The 17,975-nt window shown below is 41.6% G+C and overlaps 11 non-coding genes across 11 annotated transcripts; all 11 read right to left on the bottom strand.

Annotated features, from left to right (window-relative positions):
• Window positions 1-1,430: 1,430 nt before the first annotated feature.
• Window positions 1,431-1,504, bottom strand: TRNAN-GUU (transfer RNA asparagine (anticodon GUU)). The gene has a single exon. It is a non-coding gene; the product is annotated as a tRNA-Asn (tRNA).
• Window positions 1,505-2,974: 1,470 nt separating this feature from the next.
• TRNAN-GUU (transfer RNA asparagine (anticodon GUU)) lies at window positions 2,975-3,048 on the bottom strand. Its single transcript has one exon. It is a non-coding gene; the product is annotated as a tRNA-Asn (tRNA).
• Window positions 3,049-3,882: 834 nt separating this feature from the next.
• Window positions 3,883-3,956, bottom strand: TRNAN-GUU (transfer RNA asparagine (anticodon GUU)). The gene has a single exon. It is a non-coding gene; the product is annotated as a tRNA-Asn (tRNA).
• Window positions 3,957-5,426: 1,470 nt separating this feature from the next.
• On the bottom strand, window positions 5,427-5,500 carry TRNAN-GUU (transfer RNA asparagine (anticodon GUU)). Its single transcript has one exon. It is a non-coding gene; the product is annotated as a tRNA-Asn (tRNA).
• Window positions 5,501-6,334: 834 nt separating this feature from the next.
• On the bottom strand, window positions 6,335-6,408 carry TRNAN-GUU (transfer RNA asparagine (anticodon GUU)). The gene has a single exon. It is a non-coding gene; the product is annotated as a tRNA-Asn (tRNA).
• A 1,470-nt stretch (window positions 6,409-7,878) lies between these two features.
• On the bottom strand, window positions 7,879-7,952 carry TRNAN-GUU (transfer RNA asparagine (anticodon GUU)). Its single transcript has one exon. It is a non-coding gene; the product is annotated as a tRNA-Asn (tRNA).
• Window positions 7,953-9,422: 1,470 nt separating this feature from the next.
• Window positions 9,423-9,496, bottom strand: TRNAN-GUU (transfer RNA asparagine (anticodon GUU)). Its single transcript has one exon. It is a non-coding gene; the product is annotated as a tRNA-Asn (tRNA).
• Window positions 9,497-10,966: 1,470 nt separating this feature from the next.
• TRNAN-GUU (transfer RNA asparagine (anticodon GUU)) lies at window positions 10,967-11,040 on the bottom strand. Its single transcript has one exon. It is a non-coding gene; the product is annotated as a tRNA-Asn (tRNA).
• A 1,470-nt stretch (window positions 11,041-12,510) lies between these two features.
• On the bottom strand, window positions 12,511-12,584 carry TRNAN-GUU (transfer RNA asparagine (anticodon GUU)). Its single transcript has one exon. It is a non-coding gene; the product is annotated as a tRNA-Asn (tRNA).
• A 2,973-nt stretch (window positions 12,585-15,557) lies between these two features.
• TRNAN-GUU (transfer RNA asparagine (anticodon GUU)) lies at window positions 15,558-15,631 on the bottom strand. The gene has a single exon. It is a non-coding gene; the product is annotated as a tRNA-Asn (tRNA).
• Window positions 15,632-17,101: 1,470 nt separating this feature from the next.
• Window positions 17,102-17,175, bottom strand: TRNAN-GUU (transfer RNA asparagine (anticodon GUU)). The gene has a single exon. It is a non-coding gene; the product is annotated as a tRNA-Asn (tRNA).
• Between the last annotated feature and the right edge of the window lie 800 nt (window positions 17,176-17,975).

Below are 17,975 nucleotides of genomic sequence, written 5' to 3'. Positions count from 1 at the left end.
TTTGCTCTCACAATGTCTAAATGCTTTTTCAGAGGTTACGGCATCCTCTGCTTTCAAATGCAGCTATGGTTCTTTATCTGCATGCAAATGTAGGTGGAGCCAGCTTCTCCCTTTCAAAATGCACAGAGAAAGGTGTGACAGCAGCAGAGTGGCGCAGCGGAAGCGTGCTGGGCCCATAACCCAGAGGTCGATGGATCGAAACCATCCTCTGCTAAGCAATTTGTTTTTGTTCAAATTTGTAATTCCGTTGGCAATCAAATCCCCAAACCTTAAGAGAAATTCACTTTTCCATGGGTTTTCACTGCTTTCGTTATGTTACCATCCACATCTGAGGTTTTATTGGTTTTAAGTCAATCGATGATAGCTTGCCTGTTAATTTCAAGAAAAATTGCACTTTCTGACCACTCTGTCAACATGTCTGTGTGACGTAACAGATTTCCAAACATTTCTATAGAGATCTCCTTTACGTCCTCACTTAACATGTTTAATGAATGTCTTTGGGGTTGTTATTTGTTTTCTTCTATGCAATCTGTAGCCTCCGTTTGAATGTAATGTGTTGTTGCAGAAACATTAAAGCTAATTTTACTCTTTGCTGCTGTTTTTCTTTCCTTTTTTTTCTGTTTGGTTAGCGCATGCTTTGCCCATTCCATGTTAAAAATGAATCATCCCAGAGTGGAGTTGATCACCAAACTTTCCGTGCCCATCAAACGTTGCTAAGCTTGATGCAGTGAGGCATTAAAGTCGATTGCTTGTATTTGGACTGTTAACTCCGAGTGAAATGGCACTTTCTGATCATCTGGCACGTCCGTGCGTGTCTTCAAGTTTCAAAACACTTTCCTTAAAAAATTGTCTTCCAACGCTTTTAACATGCTTGTATGATATTTCTCTATTCCGTTTGCAGCCAGCCGTCTTCAATGTTTTTGCTGTTGTTTTTGATGTTTTTGTGGGAAAGATGAGGATTTTCATATTTTTTTGCTTATTGGTTAGCAAATGCTTTGCCCCTCCTGCATTGAAAAAGGAATGGTCCCGGAGTGGGGTTTCAACAGCACGCTGCGGGCGCTCATCACATGCTGATATGAGAAATGCAATGTGTTTGAAATTGCAGACACTTTCCCAATGAATGACGATGGATAGGAGCAGTCCCCTGTTCAGGTTCCCTTTGATCGAGCCCAATTTTCTGGCCAATCGGTTGACAACGGAATGAAGAATGAACTTCCTGTTCAATTCTGATGATGTTTTACGTGCTTTTGATGAAGTTTCAATTAGAAAACACCGTCATAGATATGACGTCACCCTTCCTTTTAAACATGGTTTTGTGAAGGGTCTCCACCTATGTTAATCAATTTGCAGTCACCGTATTTGCGTTTGAAAGGTAACTATTTTGTGCTCCTTTTTTGCTTCTCGGTTAAAAAAACTCAAGTGTCTCAAAACGTCCCTGGGTGGGCTTGAACCACCAACCTTTCGGTTAACAGCCGAACGCGCTAACCAATTGCGCCACAGAGACTAAGCACGTGAGGCGAGAGAGCTACGTGGACGAACAAGATTTTGCTCTCACAATGTCTAAATGCTTTTTCAGAGGTTACGGCATCCTCTGCTTTCAAATGCAGCTATGGTTCTTTATCTGCATGCAAATGTAGGTGGAGCCAGCTTCTCCCTTTCAAAATGCACAGAGAAATGTGTGACAGCAGCAGAGTGGCGCAGCGGAAGCGTGCTGGGCCCATAACCCAGAGGTCGATGGATCGAAACCATCATCTGCTAAGCAATTTGTTTTTGTTCAAATTTGTAATTCCGTTGGCAATCAAATCCCCAAACCTTAAGAGAAATTCACTTTTCCATGGGTTTTCACTGCTTTCGTTATGTTACCATCCACATCTGAGGTTTTATTGGTTTTAAGTCAATCGATGATAGCTTGCCTGTTAATTTCAAGAAAAATTGCACTTTCTGACCACTCTGTCAACATGTCTGTGTGACGTAACAGATTTCCAAACATTTCTATAGAGATCTCCTTTACGTCCTCACTTAACATGTTTAATGAATGTCTTTGGGGTTGTTATTTGTTTTCTTCTATACAATCTGTAGCCTCCGTTTGAATGTAATGTGTTGTTGCAGAAACATTAAAGCTAATTTTACTCTTTGCTGCTGTTTTTCTTTCCTTTTTTTTCTGTTTGGTTAGCGCATGCTTTGCCCATTCCATGTTAAAAATGAATCATCCCAGAGTGGAGTTGATCACCAAACTTTCCGTGCCCATCAAACGTTGCTAAGCTTGATGCAGTGAGGCATTAAAGTCGATTGCTTGTATTTGGACTGTTAACTCCGAGTGAAATGGCACTTTCTGATCATCTGGCACGTCCGTGCGTGTCTTCAAGTTTCAAAACACTTTCCTTAAAAAATTGTCTTCCAACGCTTTTAACATGCTTGTATGATATTTCTCTATTCTGTTTGCAGCCAGCCGTCTTCAATGTTTTTGCTGTTGTTTTTGATGTTTTTGTGGGAAAGATGAGGATTTTCATATTTTTTTGCTTATTGGTTAGCAAATGCTTTGCCCCTCCTGCATTGAAAAAGGAATGGTCCCGGAGTGGGGTTTCAACAGCACGCTTCGGGCGCTCATCACATGCTGATATGAGAAATGCAATGTGTTTGAAATTGCAGACACTTTCCCAATGAATGACGATGGATAGGAGCAGTCCCCTGTTCAGGTTCCCTTTGATCGAGCCCAATTTTCTGGCCAATCGGTTGACAACGGAATGAAGAATGAACTTCCTGTTCACTTCTGATGATGTTTTACGTGCTTTTGATGAAGTTTCAATTGGAAATCACCGTCATAGATATGACGTCACCCTTCCTTTTAAACATGGTTTTGTGAAGGGTCTCCACCTATGTTAATCAATTTGCAGTCACCGTATTTGCGTTTGAAAGGTAACTATTTTGTGCTCCTTTTTTGCTTCTCGGTTAAAAAAACTCAAGTGTCTCAAAACGTCCCTGGGTGGGCTTGAACCACCAACCTTTCGGTTAACAGCCGAACGCGCTAACCAATTGCGCCACAGAGACTAAGCACGTGAGGCGAGAGAGCTACGTGGACTAACAAGATTTTGCTCTCACAATGTTAAAAATGAATCATCCCAGAGTGGAGTTGATCACCAAACTTTCCGTGCCCATCAAACGTTGCTAAGCTTGATGCAGTGAGGCATTAAAGTCGATTGCTTGTATTTGGACTGTTAACTCCGAGTGAAATGGCACTTTCTGATCATCTGGCACGTCCGTGCGTGTCTTCAAGTTTCAAAACACTTTCCTTAAAAAATTGTCTTCCAACGCTTTTAACAAGCTTGTATGATATTTCTCTATTCCGTTTGCAGCCAGCCGTCTTCAATGTTTTTGCTGTTGTTTTTGATGTTTTTGTGGGAAAGATGAGGATTTTCATATTTTTTTGCTTATTGGTTAGCAAATGCTTTGCCCCTCCTGCATTGAAAAAGGAATGGTCCCGGAGTGGGGTTTCAACAGCACGCTGCGGGCGCTCATCACATGCTGATATGAGAAATGCAATGTGTTTGAAATTGCAGACACTTTCCCAATGAATGACGATGGATAGAAGCAGTCCCCTGTTCAGGTTCCCTTTGATCAAGCCCAATTTTCTGGCCAATCGGTTGACAACGGAATGAAGAATGAACTTCCTGTTCACTTCTGATGATGTTTTACGTGCTTTTGATGAAGTTTCAATTGGAAAGCACCGTCATAGATATGACGTCACCCTTCCTTTTAAACATGGTTTTGTGAAGAGTCTCCACCTATGTTAATCAATTTGCAGTCACCGTATTTGCGTTTGAAAGGTAACTATTTTGTGCTCCTTTTTTGCTTCTCGGTTAAAAAAACTCAAGTGTCTCAAAACGTCCCTGGGTGGGCTTGAACCACCAACCTTTCGGTTAACAGCCGAACGCGCTAACCAATTGCGCCACAGAGACTAAGCACGTGAGGCGAGAGAGCTACGTGGACTAACAAGATTTTGCTCTCACAATGTCTAAATGCTTTTTCAAAGGTTACGGCATCCTCTGCTTTCAAATGCAGCTATGGTTCTTTATCTGCATGCAAATGTAGGTGGAGCCAGCTTCTCCCTTTCAAAATGCACAGAGAAAGGTGTGACAGCAGCAGAGTGGCGCAGCGGAAGCGTGCTGGGCCCATAACCCAGAGGTCGATGGATCGAAACCATCCTCTGCTAAGCAATTTGTTTTTGTTCAAATTTGTAATTCCGTTGGCAATCAAATCCCCAAACCTTAAGAGAAATTCACTTTTCCATGGGTTTTCACTGCTTTCGTTATGTTACCATCCACATCTGAGGTTTTATTGGTTTTAAGTCAATCGATGATAGCTTGCCTGTTAATTTCAAGAAAAATTGCACTTTCTGACCACTCTGTCAACATGTCTGTGTGACGTAACAGATTTCCAAACATTTCTATAGAGATCTCCTTTACGTCCTCACTTAACATGTTTAATGAATGTCTTTGGGGTTGTTATTTGTTTTCTTCTATGCAATCTGTAGCCTCCGTTTGAATGTAATGTGTTGTTGCAGAAACATTAAAGCTAATTTTACTCTTTGCTGCTGTTTTTCTTTCCTTTTTTTTCTGTTTGGTTAGCGCATGCTTTGCCCATTCCATGTTAAAAATGAATCATCCCAGAGTGGAGTTGATCACCAAACTTTCCGTGCCCATCAAACGTTGCTAAGCTTGATGCAGTGAGGCATTAAAGTCGATTGCTTGTATTTGGACTGTTAACTCCGAGTGAAATGGCACTTTCTGATCATCTGGCACGTCCGTGCGTGTCTTCAAGTTTCAAAACACTTTCCTTAAAAAATTGTCTTCCAACGCTTTTAACATGCTTGTATGATATTTCTCTATTCCGTTTGCAGCCAGCCGTCTTCAATGTTTTTGCTGTTGTTTTTGATGTTTTTGTGGGAAAGATGAGGATTTTCATATTTTTTTGCTTATTGGTTAGCAAATGCTTTGCCCCTCCTGCATTGAAAAAGGAATGGTCCCGGAGTGGGGTTTCAACAGCACGCTGCGGGCGCTCATCACATGCTGATATGAGAAATGCAATGTGTTTGAAATTGCAGACACTTTCCCAATGAATGACGATGGATAGGAGCAGTCCCCTGTTCAGGTTCCCTTTGATCGAGCCCAATTTTCTGGCCAATCGGTTGACAACGGAATGAAGAATGAACTTCCTGTTCACTTCTGATGATGTTTTACGTGCTTTTGATGAAGTTTCAATTAGAAAACACCGTCATAGATATGACGTCACCCTTCCTTTTAAACATGGTTTTGTGAAGGGTCTCCACCTATGTTAATCAATTTGCAGTCACCGTATTTGCGTTTGAAAGGTAACTATTTTGTGCTCCTTTTTTGCTTCTCGGTTAAAAAAACTCAAGTGTCTCAAAACGTCCCTGGGTGGGCTTGAACCACCAACCTTTCGGTTAACAGCCGAACGCGCTAACCAATTGCGCCACAGAGACTAAGCACGTGAGGCGAGAGAGCTACGTGGACTAACAAGATTTTGCTCTCACAATGTTAAAAATGAATCATCCCAGAGTGGAGTTGATCACCAAACTTTCCGTGCCCATCAAACGTTGCTAAGCTTGATGCAGTGAGGCATTAAAGTCGATTGCTTGTATTTGGACTGTTAACTCCGAGTGAAATGGCACTTTCTGATCATCTGGCACGTCCGTGCGTGTCTTCAAGTTTCAAAACACTTTCCTTAAAAAATTGTCTTCCAACGCTTTTAACAAGCTTGTATGATATTTCTCTATTCCGTTTGCAGCCAGCCGTCTTCAATGTTTTTGCTGTTGTTTTTGATGTTTTTGTGGGAAAGATGAGGATTTTCATATTTTTTTGCTTATTGGTTAGCAAATGCTTTGCCCCTCCTGCATTGAAAAAGGAATGGTCCCGGAGTGGGGTTTCAACAGCACGCTGCGGGCGCTCATCACATGCTGATATGAGAAATGCAATGTGTTTGAAATTGCAGACACTTTCCCAATGAATGACGATGGATAGGAGCAGTCCCCTGTTCAGGTTCCCTTTGATCAAGCCCAATTTTCTGGCCAATCGGTTGACAACGGAATGAAGAATGAACTTCCTGTTCACTTCTGATGATGTTTTACGTGCTTTTGATGAAGTTTCAATTGGAAAGCACCGTCATAGATATGACGTCACCCTTCCTTTTAAACATGGTTTTGTGAAGAGTCTCCACCTATGTTAATCAATTTGCAGTCACCGTATTTGCGTTTGAAAGGTAACTATTTTGTGCTCCTTTTTTGCTTCTCGGTTAAAAAAACTCAAGTGTCTCAAAACGTCCCTGGGTGGGCTTGAACCACCAACCTTTCGGTTAACAGCCGAACGCGCTAACCAATTGCGCCACAGAGACTAAGCACGTGAGGCGAGAGAGCTACGTGGACTAACAAGATTTTGCTCTCACAATGTCTAAATGCTTTTTCAAAGGTTACGGCATCCTCTGCTTTCAAATGCAGCTATGGTTCTTTATCTGCATGCAAATGTAGGTGGAGCCAGCTTCTCCCTTTCAAAATGCACAGAGAAAGGTGTGACAGCAGCAGAGTGGCGCAGCGGAAGCGTGCTGGGCCCATAACCCAGAGGTCGATGGATCGAAACCATCCTCTGCTAAGCAATTTGTTTTTGTTCAAATTTGTAATTCCGTTGGCAATCAAATCCCCAAACCTTAAGAGAAATTCACTTTTCCATGGGTTTTCACTGCTTTCGTTATGTTACCATCCACATCTGAGGTTTTATTGGTTTTAAGTCAATCGATGATAGCTTGCCTGTTAATTTCAAGAAAAATTGCACTTTCTGACCACTCTGTCAACATGTCTGTGTGACGTAACAGATTTCCAAACATTTCTATAGAGATCTCCTTTACGTCCTCACTTAACATGTTTAATGAATGTCTTTGGGGTTGTTATTTGTTTTCTTCTATGCAATCTGTAGCCTCCGTTTGAATGTAATGTGTTGTTGCAGAAACATTAAAGCTAATTTTACTCTTTGCTGCTGTTTTTCTTTCCTTTTTTTTCTGTTTGGTTAGCGCATGCTTTGCCCATTCCATGTTAAAAATGAATCATCCCAGAGTGGAGTTGATCACCAAACTTTCCGTGCCCATCAAACGTTGCTAAGCTTGATGCAGTGAGGCATTAAAGTCGATTGCTTGTATTTGGACTGTTAACTCCGAGTGAAATGGCACTTTCTGATCATCTGGCACGTCCGTGCGTGTCTTCAAGTTTCAAAACACTTTCCTTAAAAAATTGTCTTCCAACGCTTTTAACATGCTTGTATGATATTTCTCTATTCCGTTTGCAGCCAGCCGTCTTCAATGTTTTTGCTGTTGTTTTTGATGTTTTTGTGGGAAAGATGAGGATTTTCATATTTTTTTGCTTATTGGTTAGCAAATGCTTTGCCCCTCCTGCATTGAAAAAGGAATGGTCCCGGAGTGGGGTTTCAACAGCACGCTGCGGGCGCTCATCACATGCTGATATGAGAAATGCAATGTGTTTGAAATTGCAGACACTTTCCCAATGAATGACGATGGATAGGAGCAGTCCCCTGTTCAGGTTCCCTTTGATCGAGCCCAATTTTCTGGCCAATCGGTTGACAACGGAATGAAGAATGAACTTCCTGTTCACTTCTGATGATGTTTTACGTGCTTTTGATGAAGTTTCAATTAGAAAACACCGTCATAGATATGACGTCACCCTTCCTTTTAAACATGGTTTTGTGAAGGGTCTCCACCTATGTTAATCAATTTGCAGTCACCGTATTTGCGTTTGAAAGGTAACTATTTTGTGCTCCTTTTTTGCTTCTCGGTTAAAAAAACTCAAGTGTCTCAAAACGTCCCTGGGTGGGCTTGAACCACCAACCTTTCGGTTAACAGCCGAACGCGCTAACCAATTGCGCCACAGAGACTAAGCACGTGAGGCGAGAGAGCTACGTGGACTAACAAGATTTTGCTCTCACAATGTCTAAATGCTTTTTCAGAGGTTACGGCATCCTCTGCTTTCAAATGCAGCTATGGTTCTTTATCTGCATGCAAATGTAGGTGGAGCCAGCTTCTCCCTTTCAAAATGCACAGAGAAAGGTGTGACAGCAGCAGAGTGGCGCAGCGGAAGCGTGCTGGGCCCATAACCCAGAGGTCGATGGATCGAAACCATCCTCTGCTAAGCAATTTGTTTTTGTTCAAATTTGTAATTCCGTTGGCAATCAAATCCCCAAACCTTAAGAGAAATTCACTTTTCCATGGGTTTTCACTGCTTTCGTTATGTTACCATCCACATCTGAGGTTTTATTGGTTTTAAGTCAATCGATGATAGCTTGCCTGTTAATTTCAAGAAAAATTGCACTTTCTGACCACTCTGTCAACATGTCTGTGTGACGTAACAGATTTCCAAACATTTCTATAGAGATCTCCTTTACGTCCTCACTTAACATGTTTAATGAATGTCTTTGGGGTTGTTATTTGTTTTCTTCTATGCAATCTGTAGCCTCCGTTTGAATGTAATGTGTTGTTGCAGAAACATTAAAGCTAATTTTACTCTTTGCTGCTGTTTTTCTTTCCTTTTTTTTCTGTTTGGTTAGCGCATGCTTTGCCCATTCCATGTTAAAAATGAATCATCCCAGAGTGGAGTTGATCACCAAACTTTCCGTGCCCATCAAACGTTGCTAAGCTTGATGCAGTGAGGCATTAAAGTCGATTGCTTGTATTTGGACTGTTAACTCCGAGTGAAATGGCACTTTCTGATCATCTGGCACGTCCGTGCGTGTCTTCAAGTTTCAAAACACTTTCCTTAAAAAATTGTCTTCCAACGCTTTTAACATGCTTGTATGATATTTCTCTATTCCGTTTGCAGCCAGCCGTCTTCAATGTTTTTGCTGTTGTTTTTGATGTTTTTGTGGGAAAGATGAGGATTTTCATATTTTTTTGCTTATTGGTTAGCAAATGCTTTGCCCCTCCTGCATTGAAAAAGGAATGGTCCCGGAGTGGGGTTTCAACAGCACGCTGCGGGCGCTCATCACATGCTGATATGAGAAATGCAATGTGTTTGAAATTGCAGACACTTTCCCAATGAATGACGATGGATAGGAGCAGTCCCCTGTTCAGGTTCCCTTTGATCGAGCCCAATTTTCTGGCCAATCGGTTGACAACGGAATGAAGAATGAACTTCCTGTTCAATTCTGATGATGTTTTACGTGCTTTTGATGAAGTTTCAATTAGAAAACACCGTCATAGATATGACGTCACCCTTCCTTTTAAACATGGTTTTGTGAAGGGTCTCCACCTATGTTAATCAATTTGCAGTCACCGTATTTGCGTTTGAAAGGTAACTATTTTGTGCTCCTTTTTTGCTTCTCGGTTAAAAAAACTCAAGTGTCTCAAAACGTCCCTGGGTGGGCTTGAACCACCAACCTTTCGGTTAACAGCCGAACGCGCTAACCAATTGCGCCACAGAGACTAAGCACGTGAGGCGAGAGAGCTACGTGGACGAACAAGATTTTGCTCTCACAATGTCTAAATGCTTTTTCAGAGGTTACGGCATCCTCTGCTTTCAAATGCAGCTATGGTTCTTTATCTGCATGCAAATGTAGGTGGAGCCAGCTTCTCCCTTTCAAAATGCACAGAGAAATGTGTGACAGCAGCAGAGTGGCGCAGCGGAAGCGTGCTGGGCCCATAACCCAGAGGTCGATGGATCGAAACCATCATCTGCTAAGCAATTTGTTTTTGTTCAAATTTGTAATTCCGTTGGCAATCAAATCCCCAAACCTTAAGAGAAATTCACTTTTCCATGGGTTTTCACTGCTTTCGTTATGTTACCATCCACATCTGAGGTTTTATTGGTTTTAAGTCAATCGATGATAGCTTGCCTGTTAATTTCAAGAAAAATTGCACTTTCTGACCACTCTGTCAACATGTCTGTGTGACGTAACAGATTTCCAAACATTTCTATAGAGATCTCCTTTACGTCCTCACTTAACATGTTTAATGAATGTCTTTGGGGTTGTTATTTGTTTTCTTCTATACAATCTGTAGCCTCCGTTTGAATGTAATGTGTTGTTGCAGAAACATTAAAGCTAATTTTACTCTTTGCTGCTGTTTTTCTTTCCTTTTTTTTCTGTTTGGTTAGCGCATGCTTTGCCCATTCCATGTTAAAAATGAATCATCCCAGAGTGGAGTTGATCACCAAACTTTCCGTGCCCATCAAACGTTGCTAAGCTTGATGCAGTGAGGCATTAAAGTCGATTGCTTGTATTTGGACTGTTAACTCCGAGTGAAATGGCACTTTCTGATCATCTGGCACGTCCGTGCGTGTCTTCAAGTTTCAAAACACTTTCCTTAAAAAATTGTCTTCCAACGCTTTTAACATGCTTGTATGATATTTCTCTATTCTGTTTGCAGCCAGCCGTCTTCAATGTTTTTGCTGTTGTTTTTGATGTTTTTGTGGGAAAGATGAGGATTTTCATATTTTTTTGCTTATTGGTTAGCAAATGCTTTGCCCCTCCTGCATTGAAAAAGGAATGGTCCCGGAGTGGGGTTTCAACAGCACGCTTCGGGCGCTCATCACATGCTGATATGAGAAATGCAATGTGTTTGAAATTGCAGACACTTTCCCAATGAATGACGATGGATAGGAGCAGTCCCCTGTTCAGGTTCCCTTTGATCGAGCCCAATTTTCTGGCCAATCGGTTGACAACGGAATGAAGAATGAACTTCCTGTTCACTTCTGATGATGTTTTACGTGCTTTTGATGAAGTTTCAATTGGAAATCACCGTCATAGATATGACGTCACCCTTCCTTTTAAACATGGTTTTGTGAAGGGTCTCCACCTATGTTAATCAATTTGCAGTCACCGTATTTGCGTTTGAAAGGTAACTATTTTGTGCTCCTTTTTTGCTTCTCGGTTAAAAAAACTCAAGTGTCTCAAAACGTCCCTGGGTGGGCTTGAACCACCAACCTTTCGGTTAACAGCCGAACGCGCTAACCAATTGCGCCACAGAGACTAAGCACGTGAGGCGAGAGAGCTACGTGGACTAACAAGATTTTGCTCTCACAATGTCTAAATGCTTTTTCAGAGGTTACGGCATCCTCTGCTTTCAAATGCAGCTATGGTTCTTTATCTGCATGCAAATGTAGGTGGAGCCAGCTTCTCCCTTTCAAAATGCACAGAGAAAGGTGTGACAGCAGCAGAGTGGCGCAGCGGAAGCGTGCTGGGCCCATAACCCAGAGGTCGATGGATCGAAACCATCCTCTGCTAAGCAATTTGTTTTTGTTCACATTTGTAATTCCGTTGGCAATCAAATCCCCAAACCTTAAGAGAAATTCACTTTTCCATGGGTTTTCACTGCTTTCGTTATGTTACCATCCACATCTGAGGTTTTATTGGTTTTAAGTCAATCGATGATAGCTTGCCTGTTAATTTCAAGAAAAATTGCACTTTCTGACCACTCTGTCAACATGTCTGTGTGACGTAACAGATTTCCAAACATTTCTATAGAGATCTCCTTTACGTCCTCACTTAACATGTTTAATGAATGTCTTTGGGGTTGTTATTTGTTTTCTTCTATGCAATCTGTAGCCTCCGTTTGAATGTAATGTGTTGTTGCAGAAACATTAAAGCTAATTTTACTCTTTGCTGCTGTTTTTCTTTCCTTTTTTTTCTGTTTGGTTAGCGCATGCTTTGCCCATTCCATGTTAAAAATGAATCATCCCAGAGTGGAGTTGATCACCAAACTTTCCGTGCCCATCAAACGTTGCTAAGCTTGATGCAGTGAGGCATTAAAGTCGATTGCTTGTATTTGGACTGTTAACTCCGAGTGAAATGGCACTTTCTGATCATCTGGCACGTCCGTGCGTGTCTTCAAGTTTCAAAACACTTTCCTTAAAAAATTGTCTTCCAACGCTTTTAACATGCTTGTATGATATTTCTCTATTCCGTTTGCAGCCAGCCGTCTTCAATGTTTTTGCTGTTGTTTTTGATGTTTTTGTGGGAAAGATGAGGATTTTCATATTTTTTTGCTTATTGGTTAGCAAATGCTTTGCCCCTCCTGCATTGAAAAAGGAATGGTCCCGGAGTGGGGTTTCAACAGCACGCTGCGGGCGCTCATCACATGCTGATATGAGAAATGCAATGTGTTTGAAATTGCAGACACTTTCCCAATGAATGACGATGGATAGGAGCAGTCCCCTGTTCAGGTTCCCTTTGATCGAGCCCAATTTTCTGGCCAATCAGTTGACAACGGAATGAAGAATGAACTTCCTGTTCACTTCTGATGATGTTTTACGTGCTTTTGATGAAGTTTCAATTGGAAAGCACCGTCATAGATATGACGTCACCCTTCCTTTTAAACATGGTTTTGTGAAGGGTCTCCACCTATGTTAATCAATTTGCAGTCACCGTATTTGCGTTTGAAAGGTAACTATTTTGTGCTCCTTTTTTGCTTCTCGGTTAAAAAAACTCAAGTGTCTCAAAACGTCCCTGGGTGGGCTTGAACCACCAACCTTTCGGTTAACAGCCGAACGCGCTAACCAATTGCGCCACAGAGACTAAGCACGTGAGGCGAGAGAGCTACGTGGACTAACAAGATTTTGCTCTCACAATGTCTAAATGCTTTTTCAGAGGTTACGGCATCCTCTGCTTTCAAATGCAGCTATGGTTCTTTATCTGCATGCAAATGTAGGTGGAGCCAGCTTCTCCCTTTCAAAATGCACAGAGAAAGGTGTGACAGCAGCAGAGTGGCGCAGCGGAAGCGTGCTGGGCCCATAACCCAGAGGTCGATGGATCGAAACCATCCTCTGCTAAGCAATTTGTTTTTGTTCAAATTTGTAATTCCGTTGGCAATCAAATCCCCAAACCTTAAGAGAAATTCACTTTTCCATGGGTTTTCACTGCTTTCGTTATGTTACCATCCACATCTGAGGTTTTATTGGTTTTAAGTCAATCGATGATAGCTTGCCTGTTAATTTCAAGAAAAATTGCACTTTCTGACCACTCTGTCAACATGTCTGTGTGACGTAACAGATTTCCAAACATTTCTATAGAGATCTCCTTTACGTCCTCACTTAACATGTTTAATGAATGTCTTTGGGGTTGTTATTTGTTTTCTTCTATGCAATCTGTAGCCTCCGTTTGAATGTAATGTGTTGTTGCAGAAACATTAAAGCTAATTTTACTCTTTGCTGCTGTTTTTCTTTCCTTTTTTTTCTGTTTGGTTAGCGCATGCTTTGCCCATTCCATGTTAAAAATGAATCATCCCAGAGTGGAGTTGATCACCAAACTTTCCGTGCCCATCAAACGTTGCTAAGCTTGATGCAGTGAGGCATTAAAGTCGATTGCTTGTATTTGGACTGTTAACTCCGAGTGAAATGGCACTTTCTGATCATCTGGCACGTCCGTGCGTGTCTTCAAGTTTCAAAACACTTTCCTTAAAAAATTGTCTTCCAACGCTTTTAACATGCTTGTATGATATTTCTCTATTCCGTTTGCAGCCAGCCGTCTTCAATGTTTTTGCTGTTGTTTTTGATGTTTTTGTGGGAAAGATGAGGATTTTCATATTTTTTTGCTTATTGGTTAGCAAATGCTTTGCCCCTCCTGCATTGAAAAAGGAATGGTCCCGGAGTGGGGTTTCAACAGCACGCTTCGGGCGCTCATCACATGCTGATATGAGAAATGCAATGTGTTTGAAATTGCAGACACTTTCCCAATGAATGACGATGGATAGGAGCAGTCCCCTGTTCAGGTTCCCTTTGATCGAGCCCAATTTTCTGGCCAATCGGTTGACAACGGAATGAAGAATGAACTTCCTGTTCACTTCTGATGATGTTTTACGTGCTTTTGATGAAGTTTCAATTGGAAAACACCGTCATAGATATGACGTCACCCTTCCTTTTAAACATGGTTTTGTGAAGGGTCTCCACCTATGTTAATCAATTTGCAGTCACCGTATTTGCGTTTGAAAGGTAACTATTTTGTGCTCCTTTTTTGCTTCTCGGTTAAAAAAACTCAAGTGTTTCAAAACGTCCCTAGGTGGGCTTGAACCACCAACCTTTCGGTTAACAGCCGAACGTGCTAACCAATTGCGCCACAGAGACTAAGCACTTGAGGCGAGAGAGCTACGTGGACTAACAAGATTTTGCTCTCACAATGTCTAAATGCTTTTTCAGAGGTTACGGCATCCTCTGCTTTCAAATGCAGCTATGGTTCTTTAAATGCACAGAGAAAGGTGTGACAGCAGCAGAGTGGCGCAGCGGAAGCGTGCTGGGCCCATAACCCAGAGGTCGATGGATCGAAACCATCCTCTGCTAAGCAATTTGTTTTTGTTCAAATTTGTAATTCCGTTGGCAATCAAATCCCCAAACCTTAAGAGAAATTCACTTTTCCATGGGTTTTCACTGCTTTCGTTATGTTACCATCCACATCTGAGGTTTTATTGGTTTTAAGTCAATCGATGATAGCTTGCCTGTTAATTTCAAGAAAAATTGCACTTTCTGACCACTCTGTCAACATGTCTGTGTGACGTAACAGATTTCCAAACATTTCTATAGAGATCTCCTTTACGTCCTCACTTAACATGTTTAATGAATGTCTTTGGGGTTGTTATTTGTTTTCTTCTATGCAATCTGTAGCCTCCGTTTGAATGTAATGTGTTGTTGCAGAAACATTAAAGCTAATTTTACTCTTTGCTGCTGTTTTTCTTTCCTTTTTTTTCTGTTTGGTTAGCGCATGCTTTGCCCATTCCATGTTAAAAATGAATCATCCCAGAGTGGAGTTGATCACCAAACTTTCCGTGCCCATCAAACGTTGCTAAGCTTGATGCAGTGGGGCATTAAAGTCGATTGCTTGTATTTGGACTGTTAACTCCGAGTGAAATGGCACTTTCTGATCATCTGGCACGTCCGTGCGTGTCTTCAAGTTTCAAAACACTTTCCTTAAAAAATTGTCTTCCAACGCTTTTAACATGCTTGTATGATATTTCTCTATTCCGTTTGCAGCCAGCCGTCTTCAATGTTTTTGCTGTTGTTTTTGATGTTTTTGTGGGAAAGATGAGGATTTTCATATTTTTTTGCTTATTGGTTAGCAAATGCTTTGCCCCTCCTGCATTGAAAAAGGAATGGTCCCGGAGTGGGGTTTCAACAGCACGCTGCGGGCGCTCATCACATGCTGATATGAGAAATGCAATGTGTTTGAAATTGCAGACACTTTCCCAATGAATGACGATGGATAGGAGCAGTCCCCTGTTCAGGTTCCCTTTGATCGAGCCCAATTTTCTGGCCAATCGGTTGACAACGGAATGAAGAATGAACTTCCTGTTCACTTCTGATGATGTTTTACGTGCTTTTGATGAAGTTTCAATTGGAAAGCACCGTCATAGATATGACGTCACCCTTCCTTTTAAACATGGTTTTGTGAAGGGTCTCCACCTATGTTAATCAATTTGCAGTCACCGTCTTTGCGTTTGAAAGGTAACTATTTTGTGCTCCTTTTTTGCTTCTCGGTTAAAAAAACTCAAGTGTCTCAAAACGTCCCTGGGTGGGCTTGAACCACCACCCTTTCGGTTAACAGCCGAACGCGCTAACCAATTGCGCCACAGAGACTAAGCACGTGACGCGAGAGAGCTACGTGGACTAACAAGATTTTGCTCTCACAATGTCTAAATGCTTTTTCAGAGGTTACGGCATCCTCTGCTTTCAAATGCAGCTATGGTTCTTTATCTGCATGCAAATGTAGGTGGAGCCAGCTTCTCCCTTTCAAAATGCACAGAGAAAGGTGTGACAGCAGCAGAGTGGCGCAGCGGAAGCGTGCTGGGCCCATAACCCAGAGGTCGATGGATCGAAACCATCCTCTGCTAAGCAATTTGTTTTTGTTCAAATTTGTAATTCCGTTGGCAATCAAATCCCCAAACCTTAAGAGAAATTCACTTTTCCATGGGTTTTCACTGCTTTCGTTATGTTACCATCCACATCTGAGGTTTTATTGGTTTTAAGTCAATCGATGATAGCTTGCCTGTTAATTTCAAGAAAAATTGCACTTTCTGACCACTCTGTCAACATGTCTGTGTGACGTAACAGATTTCCAAACATTTCTATAGAGATCTCCTTTACGTCCTCACTTAACATGTTTAATGAATGTCTTTGGGGTTGTTATTTGTTTTCTTCTATGCAATCTGTAGCCTCCGTTTGAATGTAATGTGTTGTTGCAGAAACATTAAAGCTAATTTTACTCTTTGCTGCTGTTTTTCTTTCCTTTTTTTTCTGTTTGGTTAGCGCATGCTTTGCCCATTCCATGTTAAAAATGAATCATCCCAGAGTGGAGTTGATCACCAAACTTTCCGTGCCCATCAAACGTTGCTAAGCTTGATGCAGTGAGGCATTAAAGTCGATTGCTTGTATTTGGACTGTTAACTCCGAGTGAAATGGCACTTTCTGATCATCTGGCACGTCCGTGCGTGTCTTCAAGTTTCAAAACACTTTCCTTAAAAAATTGTCTTCCAACGCTTTTAACATGCTTGTATGATATTTCTCTATTCCGTTTGCAGCCAGCCGTCTTCAATGTTTTTGCTGTTGTTTTTGATGTTTTTGTGGGAAAGATGAGGATTTTCATATTTTTTTGCTTATTGGTTAGCAAATGCTTTGCCCCTCCTGCATTGAAAAAGGAATGGTCCCGGAGTGGGGTTTCAACAGCACGCTGCGGGCGCTCATCACATGCTGATATGAGAAATGCAATGTGTTTGAAATTGCAGACACTTTCCCAATGAATGACGATGGATAGGAGCAGTCCCCTGTTCAGGTTCCCTTTGATCGAGCCCAATTTTCTGGCCAATCGGTTGACAACGGAATGAAGAATGAACTTCCTGTTCACTTCTGATGATGTTTTACGTGCTTTTGATGAAGTTTCAATTGGAAAGCACCGTCATAGATATGACGTCACCCTTCCTTTTAAACATGGTTTTGTGAAGGGTCTCCACCTATGTTAATCAATTTGCAGTCACCGTATTTGCGTTTGAAAGGTAACTATTTTGTGCTCCTTTTTTGCTTCTCGGTTAAAAAAACTCAAGTGTCTCAAAACGTCCCTGGGTGGGCTTGAACCACCACCCTTTCGGTTAACAGCCGAACGCGCTAACCAATTGCGCCACAGAGACTAAGCACGTGAGGCGAGAGAGCTACGTGGACTAACAAGATTTTGCTCTCACAATGTCTAAATGCTTTTTCAGAGGTTACGGCATCCTCTGCTTTCAAATGCAGCTATGGTTCTTTATCTGCATGCAAATGTAGGTGGAGCCAGCTTCTCCCTTTCAAAATGCACAGAGAAAGGTGTGACAGCAGCAGAGTGGCGCAGCGGAAGCGTGCTGGGCCCATAACCCAGAGGTCGATGGATCGAAACCATCCTCTGCTAAGCAATTTGTTTTTGTTCAAATTTGTAATTCCGTTGGCAATCAAATCCCCAAACCTTAAGAGAAATTCACTTTTCCATGGGTTTTCACTGCTTTCGTTATGTTACCATCCACATCTGAGGTTTTATTGGTTTTAAGTCAATCGATGATAGCTTGCCTGTTAATTTCAAGAAAAATTGCACTTTCTGACCACTCTGTCAACATGTCTGTGTGACGTAACAGATTTCCAAACATTTCTATAGAGATCTCCTTTACGTCCTCACTTAACATGTTTAATGAATGTCTTTGGGGTTGTTATTTGTTTTCTTCTATGCAATCTGTAGCCTCCGTTTGAATGTAATGTGTTGTTGCAGAAACATTAAAGCTAATTTTACTCTTTGCTGCTGTTTTTCTTTCCTTTTTTTTCTGTTTGGTTAGCGCATGCTTTGCCCATTCCATGTTAAAAATGAATCATCCCAGAGTGGAGTTGATCACCAAACTTTCCGTGCCCATCAAACGTTGCTAAGCTTGATGCAGTGAGGCATTAAAGTCGATTGCTTGTATTTGGA

The sequence above is a fragment of the Pelobates fuscus genome, chromosome 2, assembly GCF_036172605.1.
Source record: "Pelobates fuscus isolate aPelFus1 chromosome 2, aPelFus1.pri, whole genome shotgun sequence".
NCBI lineage: Eukaryota > Metazoa > Chordata > Amphibia > Anura > Pelobatidae > Pelobates > Pelobates fuscus.
The sequence above is the reverse complement of the archived record's forward strand: the minus strand, read 5'-3'. Positions and strand labels throughout refer to the sequence as shown.